The sequence below is a fragment of the Cyprinodon tularosa genome, unplaced genomic scaffold (assembly GCF_016077235.1).
Source record: "Cyprinodon tularosa strain WSP-4 unplaced genomic scaffold, ASM1607723v1 ctg314, whole genome shotgun sequence".
NCBI classification, from domain to species: domain Eukaryota; kingdom Metazoa; phylum Chordata; class Actinopteri; order Cyprinodontiformes; family Cyprinodontidae; genus Cyprinodon; species Cyprinodon tularosa.
In genome coordinates this window covers 298,326-312,219 of record NW_024039024.1, presented here as the reverse complement: position 1 = coordinate 312,219, position 13,894 = coordinate 298,326, and the positions used below count along the sequence as shown (strand labels likewise).

The 13,894-nt window shown below is 34.7% G+C and overlaps 1 protein-coding gene across 7 annotated transcripts in view; it reads right to left on the bottom strand.

Annotated features, from left to right (window-relative positions):
• The window catches only part of pcdh11 (protocadherin 11), a 192,727-nt gene that overhangs the window by 155,161 nt on the left and 23,672 nt on the right, over positions 1-13,894 (bottom strand). The gene's annotated exons all lie outside the window — the stretch shown is intronic.

Here is a 13,894-nt window from a genome sequence, read left to right as displayed (position 1 = left end):
TCATCTCCTTGGATCTCAATGATGGCTTCTCTCATCTATTATGAGAGCAGAAAATGACCATTAAAGGCCGCATTCATCTACTGACTCCCACAGGGCCCTAAGTGACATTGCCTTAAGGAAGACTCTTGGCTGTGCTTCTTCATTGTTTCACAGATAAGCAGTTGTACATCGACAAGAGGATGGAAGAACACTGTAAGTCAACCAGATAAACTGGACACCCCTGGCAATTGCTTTGTTGTGTCTAAAAATAGTGGTTCCCAGTAGTCTGTCAAAGAAAAAAAGCAGAGGCATACTTTATTATTTAATTACATTCCCCCACTCTAATTTACATACACACCAGAGGAAGCAAAATCTTTGTCTGAGTGAAGCGGCTGTAAAGGGGAGCTGTGAACTGATCCCCAAAAGAGACACACACAAATACACTTGCGTACTCACACAGATAAAAAAGTGGCTAGAAATTCACTGGCATCCCACCCTCAAGAGGTAGATATGATCTCATGTTATCCATGTTTTGCCTTAAGCATTAAGATATGTGTGCATCATGTCACTGAGATTTGGAATGTGAGGCCCCACCTTTACAGAATCTGTTATAAATAATTTATCAAGAGCTAAATAGAATTTAATTATGAGACAAATTCAGGATGCAGTGTTGCGTCATTTTTTCCAGACATACTCCTCTTTCTTAATTTGGTATTTGGATACTTTCTAAATCTGCAAACAGTTATATAATTAAATAGCTTGATGGATTTTAGATCTGCCTCGCTGTAGATTTTGTTTTCAAAAAGAAGTTAAGAAAAAGTAAAAATAAAATGCATAACCACCTTTGTTTTTTTCAAGTTCTTCTTGTAAAAGTATAATAACAGAAGGATAGGATGCACATAAAAACAAAAACACAAAACACAGAAACAGGGTTGGTAATGTGTTTTTCCATGACTTAATAGCTGTGTCTCTCTTTTACGATAGAGTGCTGGCTCATTCACCTTCACTAATACATGTTTTTGAACTTGCTGTTACTTCACTGACTTTTTCTTTGTGCAGCCAGGATCCTGAGCCAAAAAATTGTTCCAACATGGGACACATTAGGAGCAGAGTTCATTGACTACACTTTAAAACATTAAACAAAACTGTTAAGTTTCTCTAATACAGGGGTTTCAAGCTGGCACTGTGTTAACTGAACAGGATTGGACAGATTTTTGTAAAATATGCGTTAGATCTGATTATGTTTAAAAAAGTAAAGGAAATTGGTAACATATGAACTTCAGCATATAGGTTACCTGAAAAATGGTTTCCTTGTGCCACACAATAATGAAGTTGACAATTCTGGGAACTGTTTCATGGCTGTTTTGGTATATTTAATCATTTTGACACTTTGCCTAAACATATTATAATTGGCTAATGTTTTCTTTTGGACGATTTCTATGAAAAGGGCCATAGAACTGCAGATGGCATCTGTTCTGAGTCACTGGAGGAGTCGGTGAGGTGGGGGCGGGGACAGAGAGGGTCAAACAAATGTGGTGTGTCTGGGTGACCTTAATCACTTCCAGGTTCATCCAGACTCGGATTTCACTTGTGCGCCTTATTTCAGGTCAGTGCCTCAAAGTCGAAGTAGGGCACAGTCATTATCTAAGGGAGCATAACGCAATCATCCACACAATACAATAAGGTCGGCACAATTCACTGAAGTCAGTGAAGTGTTGTCCATTACCTCTGGGTTTAGGCATGTGTGCTCCATCCAGCAGCACCTGTCTATAACATACCTTATATGTGCAACTCTCTTGACACATACTTGAACTCAGTAAACATAAAAGCACATAATAACAATAAAAACATTACTTCTTGAATTTGGCCAAAACAGAGCTAGGTTTAAGACCCTCCCAAAATAAATGCAACTTGTGTTTTCTTAGGGGAAATTTCAAAAATATATTAGAAAAGGACAATAACCAATTGTCACTATTTGGTGTAATGTTAAGTGAAGACCTAAAAAAGATGCTCAATAGTTGTACATCTCAAAAATCTCATGCTATTCATTTGTCTTTCTTTGTGTTCTTACTCATTTCTTCCAGGTCAAATGTTTATTTCAAAGCCTGAACATTTGAAAAGTCATACTACTAAATTGTTGCCATATCGAGCATAAACTCAATAAGCACAACAGAGCATGCAACAGGTTGCTGCATAAATAAAAATTTAAAAGCAAAATCACACACTTTGAAATCATTTCACAATATTTAATCATAAATGTATTCTAAAGAAAAAAACACTTTAGCTAAAAACTGTTTGTATGTTTATAAACCAGTATATTTTTCTAAATTGTTTAAATTGCTAACACCTCTCAGACAAAATTAAATCATGAAGTCCTTACAAATTTGAAATTATTATATTATATATTATGAGTTTTGTAGTTTCTTTGTTTAAGTGACCACAGAAATATAATGAGTAACACCTCTGACACTATACCCAACTATAAAATGCTCTCTGAAAAGCTGAGATGGAAATATGACCATAGATCCTCCAAGACCTTTAGTGATCCTTAGTGTTTGAATATAAATTTTTTTTGAAATATTTTGAAATTATTTCCACTTGAGAAAGGATAGAAATTTGAGCATAAGACACAAAGGGAGATCAAATAACCAGAGTCTCTAAGCATGGGTGAGAAATGTAGATATAAAGCCACATCACCTCTTAATGATGGTCCCATTATTAAAGTGTTTCAGACCTCTACCACTCAAAACTATCTGAAAATGTAAGAGTGTGAATTGCTGATCTTGGGAATGAGTTACTGGTCTTTTTTGAAGACTGCATGCACATGAATTCTTTATGAACACTGGTGAATATCACACGCATTATTTACGAAGACTCTTCAAAATATCCTCTATTCTATTATCCTTTCATGCTTTAACTCCAACCAGCACCCAGCTTTACTGTGGTATGTATGCTTTGTATGGTATGGTATTAGATTTTCACATAGATATTTCGTACCATTTAAAAAAAATAAAAAATCCAAGCCATCAGACTGAATCACAGAATGTGTTTTACCACCGTCTGGCATGCGCTTAATGTGGTTCACCATTTAAGAGTCAGTGGCTCACCACAAACCTGCTTGCTGACAATGATTTTCAGGCATGTGACATGTCGTACATTTTTATCTTAACCAACCTTTAAAATAGCACCGATCTGACGACAAACCAATTTACGATTTATCATTACAAGTCAGACAAAGAGATCAATCTGTACCTGTAATTTTTTTATGTCAGTTTATGAACCCTTTTTAAATAAATCATCTCATTTCAAATCCCTGCTAAAGGGGTTTACTCTTGGTTTCTAGAATTCTGCTCCTATCACAAAAGAGCGAAAAAATTAGTGCATTTCATAGTGTGTATGTGCAGCTTAACTTCTGTTTATATAGTTTAATTATACATACATGCTGTTTGTTTTATTGTATTTCTATTCCCAGATTCCAGTCCGATAGCTACATGCAATATTTACGCAGTTTAGAAAAAGAAACAAACAAAACAATACAAAACAAAAGAAAAATTAATGGAGGAATTAAATGTTATGGTTAAACATTTCTTTAGTGTTTGTAAATCCTTTCAGTTAGCTCACTTATACCATGCCCAGGTTTAATTAGTCATTGAGCTGATCTCATTTGTTCAAATGCTTCTGCTGTAGGTATCCAGTCCAAGCTGAGAAGATTGCCGGAGGCATTAGGTTAGGCAGGTTGGCTTAGAAAGCCAATATAAAGAACCTGATGGCTGATACGCTGCCCTGCGTCCAAGCAGACATGCATCAAATATATTGCAGGACAATGCAAAATTTGCATTAAAAGGTGAATGCATCTTCTTTTTACAGTGGAAATGGATACATCCTATTAAGAGAAATGACTGCTGATATTTCAAATGTAAAAAAAAAATGCATTTTACAACATTAAAGAGTAAGTGCAACAAATTCATATCTAAAATTAAGTATTAAATAGGAGATTATTTTCTGTATTCCTAAAACTGAACAAAGCATTACCAGTGAGGCAGTATAATAGTCTGAAAAGCAGGAATTAGCAGAGTGTCCAGTCCATTTCAACACCATTTGCAATTGAAGCAATCAGGAACTAATAACAGGCATCTGCATTAGACTGTCGTCTTCCTGTGTTCATTGGGGAATACTCTTCAGGACTGAAAAAAAAAAAAAAAGGCAATTGTCTGCACTCTGCCGATTATCTCTTGCAAAAGCTTATAATCTGGCTAAAAGTACTTAAAGAGTCAAGCAGCAAAATAAACAACATTGATTGTCATCCCACCACAACCCACCGCCCCCACGCCCAAAAGAGGACCATGCAGCGAAGGAGGAGTTTAGAGGCTAAGGTTGTGCTTTCCTCCGTCAGCGCCATCTGCTTGGGCAAATGTTAAGGCAGGCTAAATACCCCCTGAGTCCTCTATTCAAACCAGATTATCAGCTATTCTAAGGAGGCGGACGAGCATCTTATCATCTCCCAATCTCTTTTACAAAGGCAAATCAAGAATTCTCGGCAAGGATTACCCGGATTAGGAGGGACACAGACATAACCCTTCTTGAACGAAGTCTTTAAGTTGTTGCCTTGTCTTTAAGTCTATTCCCTACAGCCTGCAAACAAGCGTCTGCCTCCTGTAATGAGAAGACCTTCAGCTTTCCTTCAGACAAAATAGAGGATCCAGGAGACATTTCTCACATAATGCAAATACAGGTGCTTCTGGATAAGGTTGAATATAGTAAAATATTAATTTATTTTACTAATTAAATTCAAAAATGTCTAATATATATACATATTATTTAGTTACAGATACATTTTAACCGTTCGTTTGATTATTGTGGCCAATTAAACCACAAATTAAGATTTACAGTAAGTAAGACATACACAAATCTGCTGAAATAGGATTTTTAATACAGGATTGTCAGTCACCTAACAAATGGTAGTACAAGGCCAGATCTTCTTTTTTATCATCACAAGGAGCTGATAAGCCTATGGCATATTTAGAAAAATGCATAAAAATCTTGGCCGCTTTAATATTTCTGAATATTTTCCTTATGGTTTCTTTCATCTTACAACTGATAATTTATTTTCTATAGAGTTTAGAAAAAGCTAGCATCCTGGCCAGCCAATCACAGTGATGCAATAGTAGTTAAACCAAGTATTTCTACTTTTGGCAGAGTGGGCAGGTGCTACGCCCTACTAGAAAATAAAATCACCATCTCTCTTCTGCTAACAACCCACAGAAAAATGAGGTGTCCTGAAATGTATGGTATATTTCTGTTCTGACTTTGGACTCAATGAAACACCTTGGAACTATAACACCAGATCACATGTGTACCCAAATCCTAACTTTACTTTAAACCTCAAGCAACTAAGATTCCCTGTCTGTTTGCACGCCCTCCAGGTTATCAGACTTCTATTTTCATATGCATAATTTACCTAATTTTGAAAACAGTTAATTTAAAACCATTAAGGAACAGTTCAGTCCTTTTTCCTTTTAAGTCAATATGGGATAGTTTTGAATAAAACAATAGATGTTTGTGTTATAGCCCTTAAAGCACTGATTTCAGCAACAGTTGTTGTGAATCTCACCGACATTGTTGAATAAACCTTTCTTCATAAACCCATTGAGACTGTGGTTATCCTGTTCATTGCCGACAACCGTTTTTATAGTGTTTACAACTAAAAACTCAGAATGCATGAAAATTACAATGGTAAAATGTTTACTAGTATAGAAATGTTAGAAATCGTTGGAAAGCTTTGATTCTCCACAATTCAACCACCAAGTGGATGAATGTTGGACACAGTGAGCACCAAAGCACAATTAACACAGATATAGCAGCATGCCAAAATGTAAACATTACAAAGTAGCCACGATGACATACCTTTGAAGGCGTCCAGAAGCCGTTTAATAAATCCACTCTTCAATTGTTTAAACTCCAATCGTCCATAAGGGTCCACAGATTAAAAGTATACCAGAATATTCATAATAAAAACATTCCATGATGAGAAAATTGCCACATAAAATCAAATTTTTTGTCGTCAAAAAAATTTGCTGGTCATAGCTAATGGCCTTACTAATAAGACTTACTTCCTCAAACATTTGTGATGGTTGGTATGTTTCTTTACATCGTCTTCTTTCCTAGTAAACAAAAATGTCCGCATCTTTGTATGACTCGATTAATTACAATGCTTAAGGCCAAAAAAAAAATAAAAAATACAGCTCAGAAAAGGCATTGGGGCTTATTTTAGCTGAAAAAGCAGCAGTTTAACTATTTTTTGTAGATTTTTATGTGATTTTAGGTGCTATTTTGTTATATACACTGATTCTGAAAAACTGTAAAAATACTTGCTTCATACTTTTTTGTGGCCATCAAAATGCTTCAGTGTTATTCTATGGGTAAAATAGTATAGTAAAAGCATTTGACACAATTTGGAACAACCTGGCAAATTTGGAGAGGTTTGGAGACGCTGGTGACACCAAAAGTTCAAAGCCCCACAGCTCTGGAACTGTTGTAGCTAGAGGTCTGAAATTTTCTTCATTTGTGGTTGACATGATGTAGACCAAATAATACAATGAGACATGCCCATTCTCAAGCATGTCTTTATTACTGCTTTTCAAAAAGACCTATTATCTTTGACAAGGGGAAAAAAATGGTGTCATGTTTCTGATGCAACTGAGGCTGTGTTTTACTCACACTATATTCATTTATATTTTCAGAAACTAGAAGGGGTAAGCTTTCACATGATGTATCACACATGTAATTTGGTCTTACAGTTCCTCAGTTATTTCCTTTTCCATTTGGGTATGGAAAATAGGCGAGGATAACTTCAAATAAGGTGGGTGTTAATATTCTTAGATACATCAGACTGGAATCAGTCAGCCTCTGTAGCATTAACATTTTGTGGTTTTACCTGGGGGGTGTTGATGGATCTCTGTGGGACAGCCACTCAGTACATTGCTTTTTTCCCCAGTGATTTTTCAGACTTTAACAAAAAATGTATGTGCTTTTCTCTTGTTAGTTTGTCATATTATTCTCACATTTAGTTCTAACTGGATTTTGTTAATACAATAGTTGAAAGCAGTAATCACCGAAATGCAAAAATAATAATTGAAAAAAAATATCAAAGAATATAATAAAGGAGTTTAATTTTTTATCAAATTCAGGAAACAGAGTATTGTTATAAATTGAGAACCCCTTTTATTTTGTAAATTTTTTTGTGACTTGAGAGTATTTTATTTACAGTTTTCCTTTGTGTTGATGACGAAGGTGTCTTATACTATAGCAAGGTTAGACATTTTAAAATTAACTGTTTTTCACAATTTTTCACACAGTATCAGATGCTGTTGATCCACTATTTTAGATTTCAATGTAAAATATACATATCTAATCTAATTGCTTGCTAGACTGCTGCAGAGGCTTTTTGTTGCACGCTAAATGAATATAAAATGAATTAAGGTTTTTCATGCAAAGATCCACTGTCAGAGCAATTCCTCACAAACACACACAAATACACACAAGTAACCAGCTTTGTAAAATAATAATAAGATATAAAAACAAAAATACACAAATAAAACCTTGGCTATTTCAATTTTGTCTTATCCCTATAGTATTTGTCTTTGTGTTCCAGTGGATTACACTTTAAAGTACATGGGTAAAACAAAGGCTAAAACCATGTAATTGCCCCAAAGAGGGGGGAATAAAGGAGAAGGGGAGGACATTTCGCTCAGCAGAAGCTTTTAAAGATCAGCCTTCCCTGCTGTAACAACTGTATTAACACGCATACAATAAAAGTCTAACAAAGCCAAAAAGTCCAGACATCCCTAAAAAAAAAAAAAAATTGCATCGCTGTTAATCTTGTGGCTATCTTCAAATCCAAAGCAACAGGCCACAATAAATTTCTACCCAGGGTTTTTAAGAAAGATATAACTATGTTACAGCCTCCCAGCGATCTATGTGCTCCTGGCATACTCAGCAACCACAGTTTTAGATCACACTTTTAACAAGGAACAAACAATTGTACAGGCAATCGATGTTTTTCAGATCCCTGCTTCACAGTCACACCTCGTTTAATCAACAGAATTGTTTTCTATGAAAACAATCTCCGGGCTGTACAGCCACACTCAGTGTCTCCGAAAGAACCACTCGGCGGGCTTCCACACAGATTTGATTGTTGCACACAAAGAAAAAGAAAGGTAGCCAGCCCTCTACAGCCATGATTGAATTATTCAGTTTGGCAAAGATTTGGCAGCAATTGTGTGGAGTGTTGCCTTGGAGTGTGACAGCAAAACAGCATCTTCTTGTTTCCTGCATCACTGCACAGCTCATGCATAAATAGCTACTGCTTAGATAGCCAATATTGCTTTGGGACAACTTCACATCACACCCTAAACATGCTTGTTGCTTGGTAAATTGACTTACACCTTCCCATAGCATCCCATGACATTAAATTCTTTTGGATTTTAGGCAGTAGCATGAATGAAGTTAGAAATTTTTTTCCATAAGGTGCTGGACCAGAACAGATAATATAATAACTACAAATATGCACACTATAAAATAGTCTTTATCAAAATGAAACAAGCATGTACTGCAGATGGAGGAAGAAAAATATATCTTTTTTTATTTCTGTATTGTAAAATATCCAGACTGATGCTAATTTTATTAAATGCATGTCTTTTAAATATCATTTAGATGGACAATGCAGTTTGGCTTAAATGAACTTAAATCTCATACAGCCTCTTGTGTGCAGTGTAAGACAGCAATCTTAGTGTAGAATGTTAGCAGCTCACAAAATCAATGTAAGAATGTTTTTTTTTTGGCTTTCTCTATATTTTGCCATGTTACCCATGTTAATAACGGATATGTTGGGGTTTTATGTTTCAGGCAGGGGACTGATAACAGAGAGGTACTGATTGCACTGATTGCATTCTCAAGGTTGAAGAAAGTCACTGGGCTGGTGCCGAACATTTTGTCTAGAATAACAACCCTCACATGTGGTTTCTGATTAATCTTGAGAGGTCATTATTCTTAACTAATTATAAACATTCCTGCTTGATTGTTGTTTGGTGTGTCAAATTATTAATGTGAAGACGTTATAGTTGATTCTCCAAGGGTTCATGAACTTTCCAATATTTTGTCATGTTACATCCACATTTAATTATGAATATTGAATTTATGTAAACAACACTAAAATGTCATATAATTGAGAAGTTGAAGATGATGTTGATACATGGTTTACAACTTGTTTTAAAATCTATTTCATGCATTTGCATTCAACTATTATGATTCTACTCAACATAATCCAGCACACTGCGTTCAGAAGTCATCTCATTTGGAAAATCTGTCTACCCGTACGGAGCCCTAAGGGGTTTATTACAGAACTTTGATGAACAAACAGTCAAACCAAGGAAGGCAACAGAAATGTCAGGGATAAAATGCTGATAAGTAGGTTATTTGTATAAAATAATATTACAGACTCTATATGGGGTAACAGTGACACAGGAGGGTGTTCTCCAAATGGAGACTCACAAGTCATTCATCTCAGTCGTTGTGTGCAGGAAACTACCAAACATTGTATACTTTTGCTGGACAGAAGCTGCCTGGTGGAGCTTCAATGAGCCCCAGAGGAGCTGTGGCAACAATTTAGCTTGCCACCATCAAAGAATGAATGGGTGAATGACTGAATGTGTTGTAAAAACCTTTGGGGTCAGAGAGAACATGTTCAAGAAAAGATTTCTGCTGGGATGATGCAATAATAGACTGATGGGCATGCATGCAAAATGCCAGATGTGGTGGAAAACTTAAGGGCCTTTAAGACAGGACAGGACGTGCACACTGCTGCATTCTGAAATCCATGACTTTAAATGGTATGTACCGTGCAAGGGCACAAAAATGCTGCGTCAAGCAAACGCAAGCGCAGCACAAGCGAGGTCCTGTGCACTCCGCAGTCAAAGTTCAAATATTCTTAGCTTATCAATCCGGTCAATAGAAATCAGCAGGTGCAGCGCACACCAGATCCTTTCTGAAGGGCTCTATCCACTGCACTTTTTCTGAATTACAGCAAGTCCACACTGAAACATAGTTTGCTACGGCATTATGCTTGGGAATGTTTATTTCTAAGAAATACATAGGAGCTGGTTAGAGTGACTTACTGACTTTTTCAAAGTTCTTAGTTGGAAACACAAAGACACCCCATAATGTCAAAATTTCAAACTGAGAAGTTGGATCTCTATGAGAAACAGTAAGTTTGGGGCATATATGAATTACCAAATGTTACTGATGTAAACTATGAACTATGACCTTCAGATACAAAAGAATTAAGAGTGGGACAAGCTTTGCCTTCTAGCCAGACAATCGCTTTAAACCCACGGCCAGAACAATAGCTGATGGGCTGAAGTAATAGCATATTCAAAATTACAGTTCCCAAATCTACACCAGTATGACTGACTATCAGCTAATTCACAATGAAAATTTAAGACATATTTTAGTCATTTGATTTGCATAGCTGTGAAAGCCACGCTCCAAAAGATTAATCTATAATTACAGTAAATGCATGTTTCTAAGCAGAATAATTTGAAGAGCACACTGCTTTTTAATTGTTTCTCCTTTAAAATCTGAGCCAAATATATTACAGTTTGCATTTTATTATTTAACAAAGTATTAAAAAACCTCAAGGGATATGAATACTTATTACAGCTTTGCCATAACTAAAGCATAAAAAAACAAAAATGAAAAAAAAAAAAAAAATAGGATATATAACCAAAGAATTCTATTAAAGAGCATATGGAGAGTCTCACTCCCAGAAACAGAACACAGAGATTTGTGTGTGTACAGTATGTGTAAACCCCTGTGTGTTAGTCTGTATGTTTTCATTGCATTATATATAATCATATTCACCACATATAACCAGCCTCCTGGTCTGTTGGGATGAAATTGAATAATGTGTCCTCATAAATCATGAATCAATAAGTGTCAACAAAGAAACTCTGGAAGCAGGTCTCTGAGATACGCTTCGGTAAAATGATCAGACAACTTCAATGTGTTGTCTTATACAATTTGATATCAATGCACAAACTTATAAGTTGAAACAGCCTAAATCTGAATACCGATCTCAGCTTTAACAATACACTTTTCCTTTAAGGCTTCATTTATTTCATTTTATCTTTAAGATTGAAGCGCCAGTTTAAATGAACAGATTTCCAAAGCTGTGAATTTTCTGTTTGATGAATTTTATACAATTGTAGCTTTTCTGAAAGTGCCTCAATATACCCATGAATACAACTGAAATACCATGAATCCATGTAACCGAAAGAGACAATACCACCCTATTATCTGTTGAAGTTGTTTTTATGTTGGGTTTATGCATTTAGCATGCTGTAGTTTATCTATTATTAGAAATGTGACATTTCTGCTCCTTCTTTACCTTAACACTTTTTATGTCTGCACTATTTTTCCTTAAATCACTGAGGACACTTTTCTCAAGGGAACTGATTAGCTCTCGTTCTCTCTTGGTTTTCAAAATGTGAAATAACTTTGATAAGCAATTAAATACTTTCTGTTGTCAGGCTTTGTTTTATGCCTTTCAAGTCTGTATTTTTGGATCAAATCTGCATAAACACTGCATCGTTGGATATTGGGGGGGGGTTGTATTTTCTCGCATCAATCTCTCTTGGATGTGTGAAATTTTGTATTGGTGCACCGCTGTACATCATACTAGGAAAGGTATCATTATCAGATGATCATTATCAGCTTTTTGGTGAAGGAAAGAAAATAACAGTAACAACAAACAATGTTGATTCAATTTTATTTATTTTTTTCTCTGTGTACTTCAAAGGAAGTGTTCACGCTACATTTACATAGCTTCTTATCTGTTCCTAATTAGTGATTTATATCTAGAACTTTATTTCTTCATTACAGTTTCCTTCTTAGTGTGCAGCATTGCACCGCAGAACGGATTACATTATTGTATTTCTGTGGCTGAAATAAGTCTTTTAATTGTCTACTTTGACTGTATATATCACCTATTAATAGTGTCCAAACAAGCAAGGCAACATTTACCTCCAGTGGCTACAAGTTGTCTGACCAGCTGCACTTAAAACAATTGCATGCAAAGGCAGGTGTTTTCCCTGTTTTTTTACAAAACAGACAAAGCAGCTTTAATGTGAAGGACACAGAACCAAAACTTATACAGGTTAATCTTAATGATTTACAATATTGTTATATAATTATTTTAAAACTTAATATGAAAGACTCAAATATCGATATTAAGTACAACTAAAGCACAGATTGTTTATGTACAGTAGGGAGTCTTTATGAGAATTGTAATGATTATGAAATACAGCTAATTAAAAGCCCTAAATTGTAGATAAGGTTATTTTTGATATTACCTTAGATAAAAATAATTTTATACAGAATGTATGGCACACTGAAATGTATGTCCATGTAAGGTTATGTATTTATTATTGTTTTCAAGGCTGCACTTTAAAAAAATGAAACATTCTAGAGCCATTTTAAACAAAATTTATTTTTGTATACACTTGTGTATACAAAATAAATCTGTCTATGTCAATGTCTATGTAATGTAATGCATATAGCCAGTTTCAATTTATGGTCTTTTGGAATTCAGAGTGGCATAAAGGGGATCAAGCTTTGGCTCTTAGTATAGGGTTGCTTATAGAGCCCTTCCAACTTTCCTGTTATATTAGATATGTGATATTTTATCTTCCTTTAAAAAAAAAAAACATACAATTATGCATTCTCTTGTATTAATTCTCCAATTTGGTTAAACCAGTTATAATTGAAATAACCAGCTTAATTACAATTATCTATTTATATTGCTCTTATTTAATATTTTCTTTTACTGAGGAACTACATTTGAAAATGTTATGTTTAAATACTAATCATAAAAAAAGCAAATAACAGAATTAAAGGAAACAAATGTGTCAAATGCTTCTATATCATATATATATATAAGCTTTTCTTTTTTGAATTACATCACTTAAAGTATTACCTTTATGGCAATGTACCCATATGAAATGTCAAGAACAGTAAGGAGAATCACCATTCCATACAATGCAAAAGACTTTAATAAATTTCAGAAGCTCACACATACATAAACATTTACATTTTTCTCCACACAGGCAAATAAAAATCAATTACATAGATCATGTAAGGTGCATATTTTACTTCACATTAAATAAAGTGAGGTTTTCGGTCTCCTGTGACTCCTGTACACAGACACATACGTTATTGAGGGGGAAAAGTATATACAGTATATATATATATATATATATATATATATATATATATATATATATATATATATATATATGTATATATATATATATATATATATATATATATATATATATATATATATATATATATATATATATATATATATATATATATATATATATATGTGTGTGTGTGTGTGTGTGCTTTTCGCCCCCCAATTATCAGGTAAATCTAATTATTACACAATGCTAAAAAAGTTGGGTAGTTTATACTGTGGCTCCTACGCAGCAGTGAATACATTTGATACCATAATTGCAAGGACATATCTTCCGTAAATAATAATAGCCTGCCTCACTGAGAGGGGAAACACACATAAATTAAAAGCTTTAAAATAGGCATAGTCTGTACAACCATGACAAAGAATAAGCGGGACGCGATAAGAAACGGACTTCTGGTCTGTGCAGTAATTTAATTTACCTATTTACAGCCTCTCACACAAGGGAAAACAGCCTTTTGCTCCTATCCTGTCTGCACATTTCTGAGAGAGTACACAGCCTATATCTATATTAATGGCACTGTTTTTATGGCCTTATGTAAGTACTGAAGGTGCCTTTTAGGCTTTAGCTAACAAATAGGTCTTAAGCTTTTCATTTAACAG